The sequence below is a fragment of the Dreissena polymorpha genome, chromosome 12 (assembly GCF_020536995.1).
Source record: "Dreissena polymorpha isolate Duluth1 chromosome 12, UMN_Dpol_1.0, whole genome shotgun sequence".
Classification (NCBI taxonomy): domain Eukaryota; kingdom Metazoa; phylum Mollusca; class Bivalvia; order Myida; family Dreissenidae; genus Dreissena; species Dreissena polymorpha.
Window position 1 is genome coordinate 8,674,399 of NC_068366.1, and position 11,192 is coordinate 8,685,590.

Genomic DNA, 11,192 nt, shown 5'->3' on the forward strand with positions numbered 1-11,192 from the left:
GTTGTCGTTTGTTGACCTTTGATCACCAGAGTGCAATGTTGTGTTTTTTAAACATAAAATGAAATTGGATATGGTCATTAATTCTTAGTGATTGTGTGTAATAAAGGGGTCTATGTAGCCTTAATGATATAGAAGGCAAAAATATGAGTACTTTTATATGCAAATGTAATTTTTAGTCGATGTGTAATTATTATTAAAGACATTTCATACCAATATATACGTTTAATAAAGTTGGTTTTCATGCTTGTCGCGTGCTTTTGCCCCGTGTTTAATTTGTTGCATAATGCATCACTTACCATAAATAAATACCCTCTTAGTGAATTTAATATTTATTTCCTTCGTATGTAACTCTATTTCTCAGTTCGATATGTTTTAAAAAAGACTGTCAACGTGACAATAAGTAAAGCAACCATAATCTCAACAGGTATACACACATGCAACATTCTATGAGTAATGAAAGATATAATAGTATGTTATATACTGTGATTAGTTAATATAATATTAAAGATCATACTCGCTTAAATATTTTTACATTTTTACTTAGAAAAACTTAATAAGATTAGCGACTCATTAATATTTTTAGACAAATTCACTATATGGTTACAACAGTAAAAGCGTTAAGACATGGCATATAAACGTGCCAACACATATAAATATAAAACTTCATGTATTTACCATTAATTGTGACCGTAGCCAGTATAAAAACACAGGGAAGCTTGTAACGCCACATTATTTTTTCGTTCTTTACGCTCCTACATTTTAAAACTGAATGAATGAGGAAGTAAACTACGCGCAGAGCCACGATTATTTTAGCGAGGCATACCATTTTATCCACATTGAAGAAATGTATTTTAAAATGTGTCGGTAGAAAAACCAGGTTAGCTCTACCACTTGATTTATGTGTTAGCGTAATGGTTAAAACAGTTTGCTATTATCTATTTATCATCAATTTAACTTAATAAATATTTGTAAATTATTTGGCATTATACATGTAAATTTCATCTTAATGTAGCGATATCGATATTAGCCAATTTTCCTAACGCTATTTGGACAGAAGTGGTCGACTTTGTTAGTCGATATATATATATATATATATATATATATATATATATATATATATATATATATATATATATATATATATATATATATATATATATATATATACATACATGTAGTATCGACTTGAAATATTTTGTAAGATTTATATTGTAGTATTTAAGGATGAAAAACTGTTATTTAGATACTTTTTTCAAACTTTTAAATTGCTTGTCGAAATGCTTAAGTGTTATATTTTGGAAAAATGCCTTTTCTTTTTGATTTTTTAAAAAACACATTTGCAACAAGAAGCTAAAGTAAAGTATAGGAAATAAATACTTTATAAACTTTAATTTAATATTGAGAAACAACTTGTGGCAAAAGTTAAAACCAGAATTAGGGTAGGCCACTGATGGAAGTAGTGGAAACTTTGTAAAGAGTGTTACCTCCCTGTATATTAACGTATTACGGCTAAGCTAGGAACCTATCAATACTATTTCAATGTAATTTGCTAACTGTTGTAAACTCAGGTTACAACACATATATACGCAATTTGGCGAACCTTTCTAAATTAATGCTGATTTTAAGTTTAATAATAGTATTATTAATAGTAAAAATAGTCTTAATGATTTTTATTATTATTAGTGTTATAATGATAATAATAATAATAATAATAATAATAATAATAATATTATTATTATTATTATTATTATTATTATTATTATTATTGATTTTATTATTATTATTATTATTATTATTATTGTTATTATTATTATTGTTATTATTATTATTATTATTATTAAAGCACGTACATTTCTTATTGAGCAATATGTCCTTCTTCTGACGGTGTTTTTCAAGGCTTCATACCCACCCAAAACAGTTTGAACTTTTTTTATTGAATTAAATAAATATTTACTTTTTTACAAGGGCGATAACGGATGTCTACCGAAAAAAGATATTGTATGAGCCTTTTTCATTCTTTCGATTTTCCTTTCCCTCGGTTCACTGCCTTAACAGCATTTTCTTTAATATAACGCCTCCCTCCATCAACACCAATATAGGGATAATTCACGTTTTCGAGGGCATGATCATCTGCGGGCGCTCGAAAAATCCGTTCCTGTCCGAGTGCGCAGCAGCCCGCAGATGATCATGTCCGAGAAAATGTGTATTTCGCTATTATAACATTACCAAATCACACATACCAAAATAACATTGAAAACAATATGTCTTGTTCATTCGACATCGACAAAATAATTCGATTATTTCATATGACGTCATACAGTTCAAGGTTGTGTTTTACATAATGCCTCACTCGGTCATCATCAGAAAGGACGAGGCTTTACCTTCGGATAGGCAGTTTTCTATTTAAAATGTGTTTAACAGTGGATTAATGCAAAGTTGAAATGCAGACGCGCAAAGTGAGAAATGCTCTGTATCAAGGAATTATATTGGAATTTACTGGTCGTGACGGATAAATATATCGTCAGAATAAGTCATTGTTTTTATAGATGTACAGGTCTACTGTATCTTATTTCGTTCCAACTAAATTTTCTAAATTTTCTAAACATTAATACTGCCAACATATTGTCACTGAAGTATTTCAAGCATACAGCAGGAACGTTGAAGGTACATTAACACTTACAATTACAGCATAGTCTTTTGAAAATGTTCAGTAAATAACCTTAACTTCATTGACGTTGCTAATAAATAAAGGCTTAAAGCTGTTGTCAAGAGAGTACAGATGGTAGATATAATTTGAAAAGTGGATTAAAATATTCATTGCCTTTATCCCTGCATGCATGAGGAAACTGGTGCTTATTCAGTTCCCCATTTATGCTTGGAAAGTCGTCGAAGGCTGGAGTTATTAACAAAGTTTATAATAACGTCATTAAATCCTATGAAAATGGGAAGTAACTGCGCGTGGATCAGTTTATGGATATGAAAAACACATAACAGGGCTTGAACGGCACGTGAATCGTCTTGTTTATACACGATTTCTCCCGTTGAAGCCCTCCTTTTGTCAAGTTTCTGCACCCGCCAGAGGGCATTATAGATAGAGTTTATGCAATAATACCATTTCCGTTTCCTTCTTGAATATAGTTATCGGTATTGGCTGTTGATTACTTTTTCAAAATGTTATCAAGTAAATATTTCCTTTTTCTGTTGGCGTTATTCCAGCATCTTACCCGTCGTGGTACTATAACAGCACTAAATCATCTGTCTTGCTCTTAATGGTCCTGTAGTAGTTTCTTGCTTTAGGGCATTCATCCATTTCATCCTTTATCAAGAAATTGTTTGTTTTGGCTTTCCCGTGCGTCGGTCGTCGCTTATTGCATCTGTTTCGATCAATGTATGTACATCATTGTTCAATACGTGCATGAAACGATCAAAAGCTGCATCACAGAGATCAATGGAATCTCCAGTAACTGTCTCATCATCTCTCATTTCTAATCTTGTGTGTTTTTTCTCTTCAGACATACACATCACTTTCATTTGAGTTCAACGTTTTCTGGTTGCGTAGCAAGATGCCTCGCGTGCTAAAGATTTAAGCATGTGCCGAGCACAGTCGTCCAGTATTGTTTCTAAATTATACCACTTTTCAATTTGTCTATCACGTTTGGTTCCACAATTGAACGTGTATTATTACTCGTGGTTTACGGGGTCATCATTTCAAGTCATATTACATATCATTACTATGAATAGTAACAAAATGACGTCGAAAGCGGGCAAATATAAATAATATTGCATAAACTTTATCTATAATGCCCTCTGGCGGGCTGCAGAAACTTGGCAAAAGGAAGGCTTGAACGGGAGAAATCGTGTATTAACAAGGCGATTCACGTGCCGTTCAAGCCCTGTTATGAGTTTTTATATCCATAAACTTGTCCACGCGCAGTAACTTCCCTTAGAACTTTGTTAATAACTCCAGCCTTCGAAGACTTTCCAGGCATAAATGGGGAACTGAATAAGCACCAGTTTCCTCATGCATGCAGGGATAAAGGCAATGAATATTGAAATCCACTTTTCTAATTATACCATCTGTACTCTCTTGACAACAGCTTTATTGTATTGGCAACGCCAATGAAGTTAAGGTTATTTACTCAACACTTTCAAAAGACTATGCTGTATTGTAAGTGTTTATGTAGTTTATGTTTTAGTTGGAACGAAATAACTTAATAAGATAGACCGGTTCGAAAGAAACATGCATCTATGAAAACAATGACTTATTCTGACGATATATTTATCCGTCACGACCAGTAAATTCCAAAATAATTCCTCATTACTAACCTTGCGCGGCTGCATTTCAAATTTGCATTAATTCATTGTTTAAACACATTTTAAATAAATAGCAAACTGCCTATCCGAAGGTGAAGCCTCGTCATTTCTGATGATGACCGAGTGAGGAATATGTAAAACACAACCTTGAACTGTATGACATCATATGAAATAATCGATTTGTTTGTCGATGTCGAATAAACAAGACATATTATTGCATAAACTCTATATATAATGCCCTCTGGCGGGGTGCAGAATCTTGGCAAAAGGAGAGCTTGATTGGGAGAAATCGTGTATTAACAAGGCGATTCACGTGCCGTTCAAGCCCTTTTATGTGTTTTTCATATCCATAAACTGGTCCACGCGCAGTTACTTCCCTAAGTAATGGCGGAATTCAATGAAGTTATTATGAACTTGGTAATAACTCCAGCCTTCGACGACTTTCCAAGCATAAATGGGGAACTGAATAAGCACCAGTTTCCTCATGCATGCAGGGATAAAGGTAATGAATATTTCAATCAACTTTTCAATTTATACCATCTGCACTCTCTTGACAACAGCTTTATTTTATTGGCAACCTCAATCAAGTTTAAGTTATTTACTCAACACTTTCAAAAGACTATGCTGTAAAAGTAAGTGTCTATGTATCTTCATCGTTCCTACTGTATGCTTGAAATACTTCAGTGACAATATGTTGGCAGTATTATTTTTTAGAAAATTTAGTTGGAACGAAATAAGATAGACCTGTACGAAAATGTCGAAATAAACATCTATGAAAACAATGGCTTATTCATGGATAGTAAGTTGGTTCCTTTTTCCTAGTTCCTTATTCCTTATTCAAATAAGGAATAAGGAACTGTTCCTTATTTTTTTATTCACGCGTAACATATTTGTTATAGGGTTATAAAGAACAATAATGCAAACATTTCTAAAGTAAATCAAAACAAAATAACTCTTATACATTTACTTTATGTATTACGTTACATATTCATGTTCTTATTCGGGCTTGCATAGGATTTCTAGTTTAAACAAAACAGATATTTTATACTTCGAATATTAACTTCACATCAACATAACCTAAAGCATATGCTATTATTTTACATGTATGTGATAAAAAAACAATCTTGTACATATAAACATGTTGTTGTTTTTTTATAATCCAGTTACTTATTCTAGGCTGAATAAGGAAGGAACCAGATCCTTATTCCTTATTCAAGCCGAATCAGGTACTGGCATTTTTTTACTTCAACATCAATGACATTGATCCAAAATTAACCTCATATAAATGAACATATTATTTATATATTGGTTGTATATGTAAACTTTTAATAGCAATATATTTCTACTAAGTTTTAAGTGATGATTATCCAGTTCCTTATTCAGTGTGAATAAGGAACTGGTTCCTTATTACTTATTCAAATCGAATAGGAACTGGAATTTTCTTTCTATAAAGTATAAGTCAAAATGAACCAACGAGACGAATAAATCAACGGAAATTATTGTAAATGTATGTCGGGTGTAATAAATATCAATTGCATTACATTTCTACTTTGTTTTATTTAATGATAACATAGTTCCTTATTCAGTTTGAATAAGGAAAAAGTTCCTTATTCCTTATTCAAATTGAATAAGGAACTGGAATTTTTATACTAAACAAAATATTAAAATTAACCAAAGGGACCAATAAATCAATGAAAATCATTGTAAATGTAGGTTGGGTATAAAAAAAATATTAATTGCAGCACATCTCTATTAAGTTTCATTCAATGATAACATAGTTCCTTATTCGGATTGAAAAAGTAATAAGGAACTAGTTCCTTGTTCCTTATTCAAATCGAATAAGGAACTGGCATTTCCCTACTTAACAAACTATTAAAATGAACCAAAGAGACCAATTAATCAATGAAAATCATTGTTAATTTAGGTTGGGTATCAAAAACATTAATTGCAGTACATCCCTTATATGTTTCATTTAATGATAACCTAGTTCTTTATTCGGATTGAAAAAGGAGTACGGAACTCGTTCCTTATTCCTAATGAAAAATCATTAAATGAAACATAGAAGAGATGTACTGCAATTAATGTTTTTGATTCCGAACCTAAATTTACAAAGATTTTCATTGATTTATTTGTCTCTTTGGTTCATTTTAATAGTTTGTTTGGTATGAAAAAGCCAGTTCCTTATTCGATTTGAATCAGGAATAAGGAACCAGTTCCTTATTTCTTATTTGCACTGAATAAGGAACTGTGTTATTATTAAAATATACGAGGCAGAAATATATTGCAATAAATATTTTTAACTTCGAACCTACATATACCATGATTTTCATCGACATTTTATATTATTTGGTTAATTTTAATTCATGTTTGAGAAAGGCAATACCATTTCCTAATTATCCACTGCATACTACTTGTTTTCAGCGTGTATAGTGACATAGTATATAAAAGGAAATGTGACAGAATACGTTCATATAACATAATCATGCTTAAATAACCCACACTACATCTTAAATATAAAATATCCGAAAGTGATTTTCCGAAATACAGGCTTCCGAATAAGGAACTAACTTTACGCTAATTCCGTATTCAAAGGCCATAATTTCGGATATTTAAATTCGGATCATTCTAGAATAGCACAGCTATATATTCGTTATTATTGGCTTTTTTTAATGTAAGATTTTTTAAATTTATATGTCTGATACAGTGCTTGAAGTTTTTTCTGACCCTAACTTCTAGAGAAAACTTTTTGATAGCTGAATACCAGTCATGATTTAGCTATCCCATTCCGTTCTTATACCTAAACAGTTACAAGGGGATATGATTAAGGATGAAGAGCGATTTCGATGCGTCAACCAGTTCCTTATTCATTTTTCAATACGAATAAGGAACTATGTTATCATTAATTGAAACTTATTAGAGATGTACTGCATATAATGTTTTTTATACCCAACCTACATTTACAATGATTTTCATTGATTTGTTGGTCTCCTTGGTTCATTTTAATAGTTTGTTTAGTAGGAAAATTCCAGTTCCCTATTCGATTTGAATAAGGAATAACGAACCAGTTCCTTATTCCTTATTTACACTGAATAAGGAACTGGATAATCATCACTTAAAACTTAGTAAAAATGTATTGCAATTAGAATTTTACATATACAACCAATATATAAATACCTAGTTCATTTTTATGTGGTTAATTTTGGATCAATTTTATTGATGTTTAAGTAAGAAAATGCCAGTTCCTTATTCGGCTTGAATAAGGAACCAATTCCTTATTCCTTTTTCCTTATTCAGCCTCGAATAAGCAACTGGATTATAAATAAAAAACAAACATATTTAAATGTACAAGATTGATTTTTTTATCACATACATGCAAAATAATAGTTTATGCTTTAGGTTTTGTTGATGTGAAATTAGTATTCGAATTAGAGAATATCGGTTCGGTTTAAACAAGAAATCTAATGCAAGCGCGAAGAAGAAACATGAATATATAACGTTATACATAAAGTAAATGTATTAGAGTTATTTTTTTTGTTAGAAATGTTTGCATTATTGTTCTTTAAAACCCTTTAACAAATATGTTACGAGTGAATAAGGAATAAGGAACAGTTCCTTATTCATTATTTGAATAAGGAACTAGGAAAAAGGAACCAACTTACTATCCATGACTTATTCTGACGATATATTTATCCGCCACGACCAGTTTATTCCAAAATAATTACTAATTTCTTACTTTGCGCGGCTGCATTTCAAATTTGCGATAATCCACTATTAAACACATTTTAAATAGAAAACTGCATATCTGAAGGTAAAGCCTCGTCATTTCTGATGATGACCGAGTGAGACATTATGTAAAACACAACCTTGAACTGTATGACGTCATATGAAATAATCGAAAAATTGTGTCGATGTCGAATGAACAAGACATATTGTTTTCAATGTTTTTTGACGGTATTGATTATTGATAAACGTACGGTCAGGTGTCACGTGGTATAAAAACGGACTGATTTGGTGAACCCTATCGTGTCGAATCGCAACCTTATGTTATCGGATCTAAACTGAAGATCAGACCGTCAAAGTCGGCACATATTGTAGTCGAGTGCAAAAGAGATGACAGGGCTCTTATTGAAGTAAGTCTAAAATCACAAGAATACCGAGATCAGTAATGTGACGCCAAACGTGACGCCCGTTTTGGACTGCACGACCGTGGTAACGAAGCTTCAGCGTCTTTCTTGGGCCTCAAATTATTCACAGAATCCGGAAAAAACTGGTTTTGGAGCAAAATAATAGTAACATCTTATTGAGTAATTTCATCTTCAAATATGTAGGCATGAGGTTAATCGACATAGTATTAAATATAGAAAAAAAATATATTGTACATATAGGTTTTAGATATGCAGCTGATGAGGCACATCTTATGATGATTGGTACTAATTTTTATCCGAAAATCGGTCAACCCATTTGACAATTTGGGCAGAAATAAAAAGTATTAAGCACGTGTACACTAAGATACATAATTGATAAGCACATGCATTTTGTTTCGAGTGTTATCATTCCTATATATAATGTTATGTTGTGGGGCGTTTCCTGTTAAGTCTAGGCTATTGGAACTCGTCTTAAATAAACAACAAGAAAATGATCACAAGAAAAATCAAGATATTGCTAAATAAAATATTATTATTATTTAAAACTATTTATTTAATTTAGCTAATCGACCAGAGGAGGCTATTCCATCAGAAACTAAGTTTGCTTAAAATAGGTTAATAATTAAAAGGTAAATCATAGCACATCAGTGCAGTATGATGATAAATCATAACACATTGCTGCATTATGATTGTAAATCATAGCAAATTGCTGCATGATAATGGTAAATCATAGATCACTGCCGCCTTGTGATGTTTAATCATAGCACATTGCTGGATTGTAATGTTAAATCATAGGAGCCTGCTGCAATATAATGGTACATCCTAGCATTTTGCTGCATTATGATGGTAAATTATACATGTAGCACTTGGCTACATTATGATGGTGAATAAAAGCACATTGCTGCACTATGCTGGTTAATAATTGCACCCTTGGTGCATTACGATCACCTTAACAATCTACATAAAATCCTATGGAATATACTTGAAGACACAACCTTTAACACAATTTGTATTGATTAAATACTCTGGAGATGGAAGGGATAAGCAGTTCAATACACAGCCACAGAACAATCCCTTCTTTAAAAATATATTCAGTGAAAATTAAAGGCTGCAGAATTTGCCCCCAATTTATGTAGATTTATAATGAAAATTATAATTGAGATAATTATTATGTAGGACAATCCTGAATTTAAGTAGATATAAGGTACAAATCATCATTCTGCTTGTAAAAGAATACAAATGTTAAATACCTGAAATATCTTCTTCTAGTGCCTTGGCTATGCTTTTCCAAACATTTAAAGTGAGTCCCATTATGCAGAACTGCGTTGGTTGTATAATTCTGGGTAATTTTCAACGAGTTTTTTCAGTTGCTTTTTGACATGCCAGCTTTCCTCATCGTGCTTAATGCAGTCCGTATCTTGTCCGCATCCTCATTAGAATGCTCACTTGAGCGTTCTTTTGTGGACGCCTATTGTGCGTGCGGATATGCGGATGCGGATGAATGGAATAAGCACAGTGCATTTCAACTGACTCTATTTTTTTGCGGATGCGGGTATGCGGATGCGGCCAGATGGAATAGTAGCCTTACATTCCTGACATTAGCATTGTCTTATTTCAACTGACATGCTTATCTATCACATAATTTCATCCGCATAGTTTTCATTCCTAGAAGTTACACAGCTGAGCGCAATAAGCCTCTGGCATAAAACCTTTTATCTATTCATTGATACAAGGCATTTATTTCGGTTCAAAGGTTAATTTACATCGTTTTGCCTGTCCTAGTGATATAGTTTTCTCATATACACAAGTTAAACAAATATTTATTCATAACAACAACAACAACACAAAAGCAGCATATTTTCTCTTTAAATAAAACCATATTTAAACAAGAGGGCCGCGATGGCCCTGAATCGCTCACCTGACTAACCAAATACAATCCCAACCCAGTTTTCATCATGATAAACATTCTGACCAAATTTCATACAGATTGGATGAAAACTGTGACCTCTATTGTCATCACAAGGTTTTTCTATTAATTGACCTAGTGACCTAGTTTTTGACTCAAGATGACCCAAATACAATCCCAACCCAGATTTCACCAAGATAAACATTCTGACCAAATTTCATAAAGATTGGATGAAAACTGCGACCTCTATTGTCTATACAAGGTTTTTCTATTATTTCAACTGGTGACCTAGTTTTTGACCTAGTGACATAGTTTTTGACCCCAGATGACCCAATTACAATCCTAGCTCAGATTTCTTCAAGATAAACATTCTGACCAAATTTCATAAAGATTGGATGAAAACTGTGACCTCTACTGTCTACAAACAAATTGTTGACGGTTTTTTTATTATTTTACCTAGTGACCTAGTTTTTTGACCCCAGATGAACCAAATACAATCACAATCCATATTTCATCAAGATAAACATTCTGAGCAAATTTCATACAGATTGGATGAAAACTGCGACCTCTATTGTCTACACAAGGTTTTTCTATTATTTGACCTAGTTTTTGACCTAGTTTTTGACCCCAGATGATCCAAATACAATCAAGATAAACATTCTGACTAAATTTCATAAAGATTGGACGAAAACTACGACCTCAATTGTCTACACAATGTTTTTCTATAAGTTCACCTAGTTTTTGACCTAGTGACCAAATTTTTAACCTAAATGACCCAAATACAATCCCAACCCAGATGTTATCAAGATAAACATTCTGACCAAATT

At 32.1% G+C, this 11,192-nt stretch overlaps 1 protein-coding gene and 1 long non-coding RNA gene across 7 annotated transcripts in view; both read right to left on the minus strand.

Moving 5' to 3' along the window:
- The window catches only part of LOC127852361 (uncharacterized), a 3,040-nt gene extending 2,281 nt beyond the window's left edge, over positions 1 to 759 (minus strand). The window contains exon 1 of one of the 2 annotated variants that reach the window (XR_008036212.1): positions 676 to 759. This is a non-coding gene — a long non-coding RNA (uncharacterized LOC127852361). Of the gene's footprint in view, positions 52 to 675 lie in introns of those variants that run through there. The other variant, XR_008036213.1, reaches the window with a different exon arrangement.
- A 9,510-nt stretch (positions 760 to 10,269) lies between these two features.
- LOC127852358 (uncharacterized) overlaps positions 10,270 to 11,192 on the minus strand; it is a 39,551-nt gene continuing 38,628 nt past the window's right edge. For 2 of the 5 annotated variants that reach the window (XM_052386306.1, XM_052386310.1), the window contains exons 14-15: positions 10,775 to 10,967; positions 10,270 to 10,609 (exon numbers count right to left, since the gene is read on the minus strand). The gene's annotated coding sequence lies outside the window, so the exon portion shown is untranslated. Of the gene's footprint in view, positions 10,610 to 10,774; positions 11,100 to 11,192 lie in introns of all 5 variants that reach the window. The other 3 variants (XM_052386308.1, XM_052386307.1, XM_052386309.1) reach the window with 3 other exon arrangements.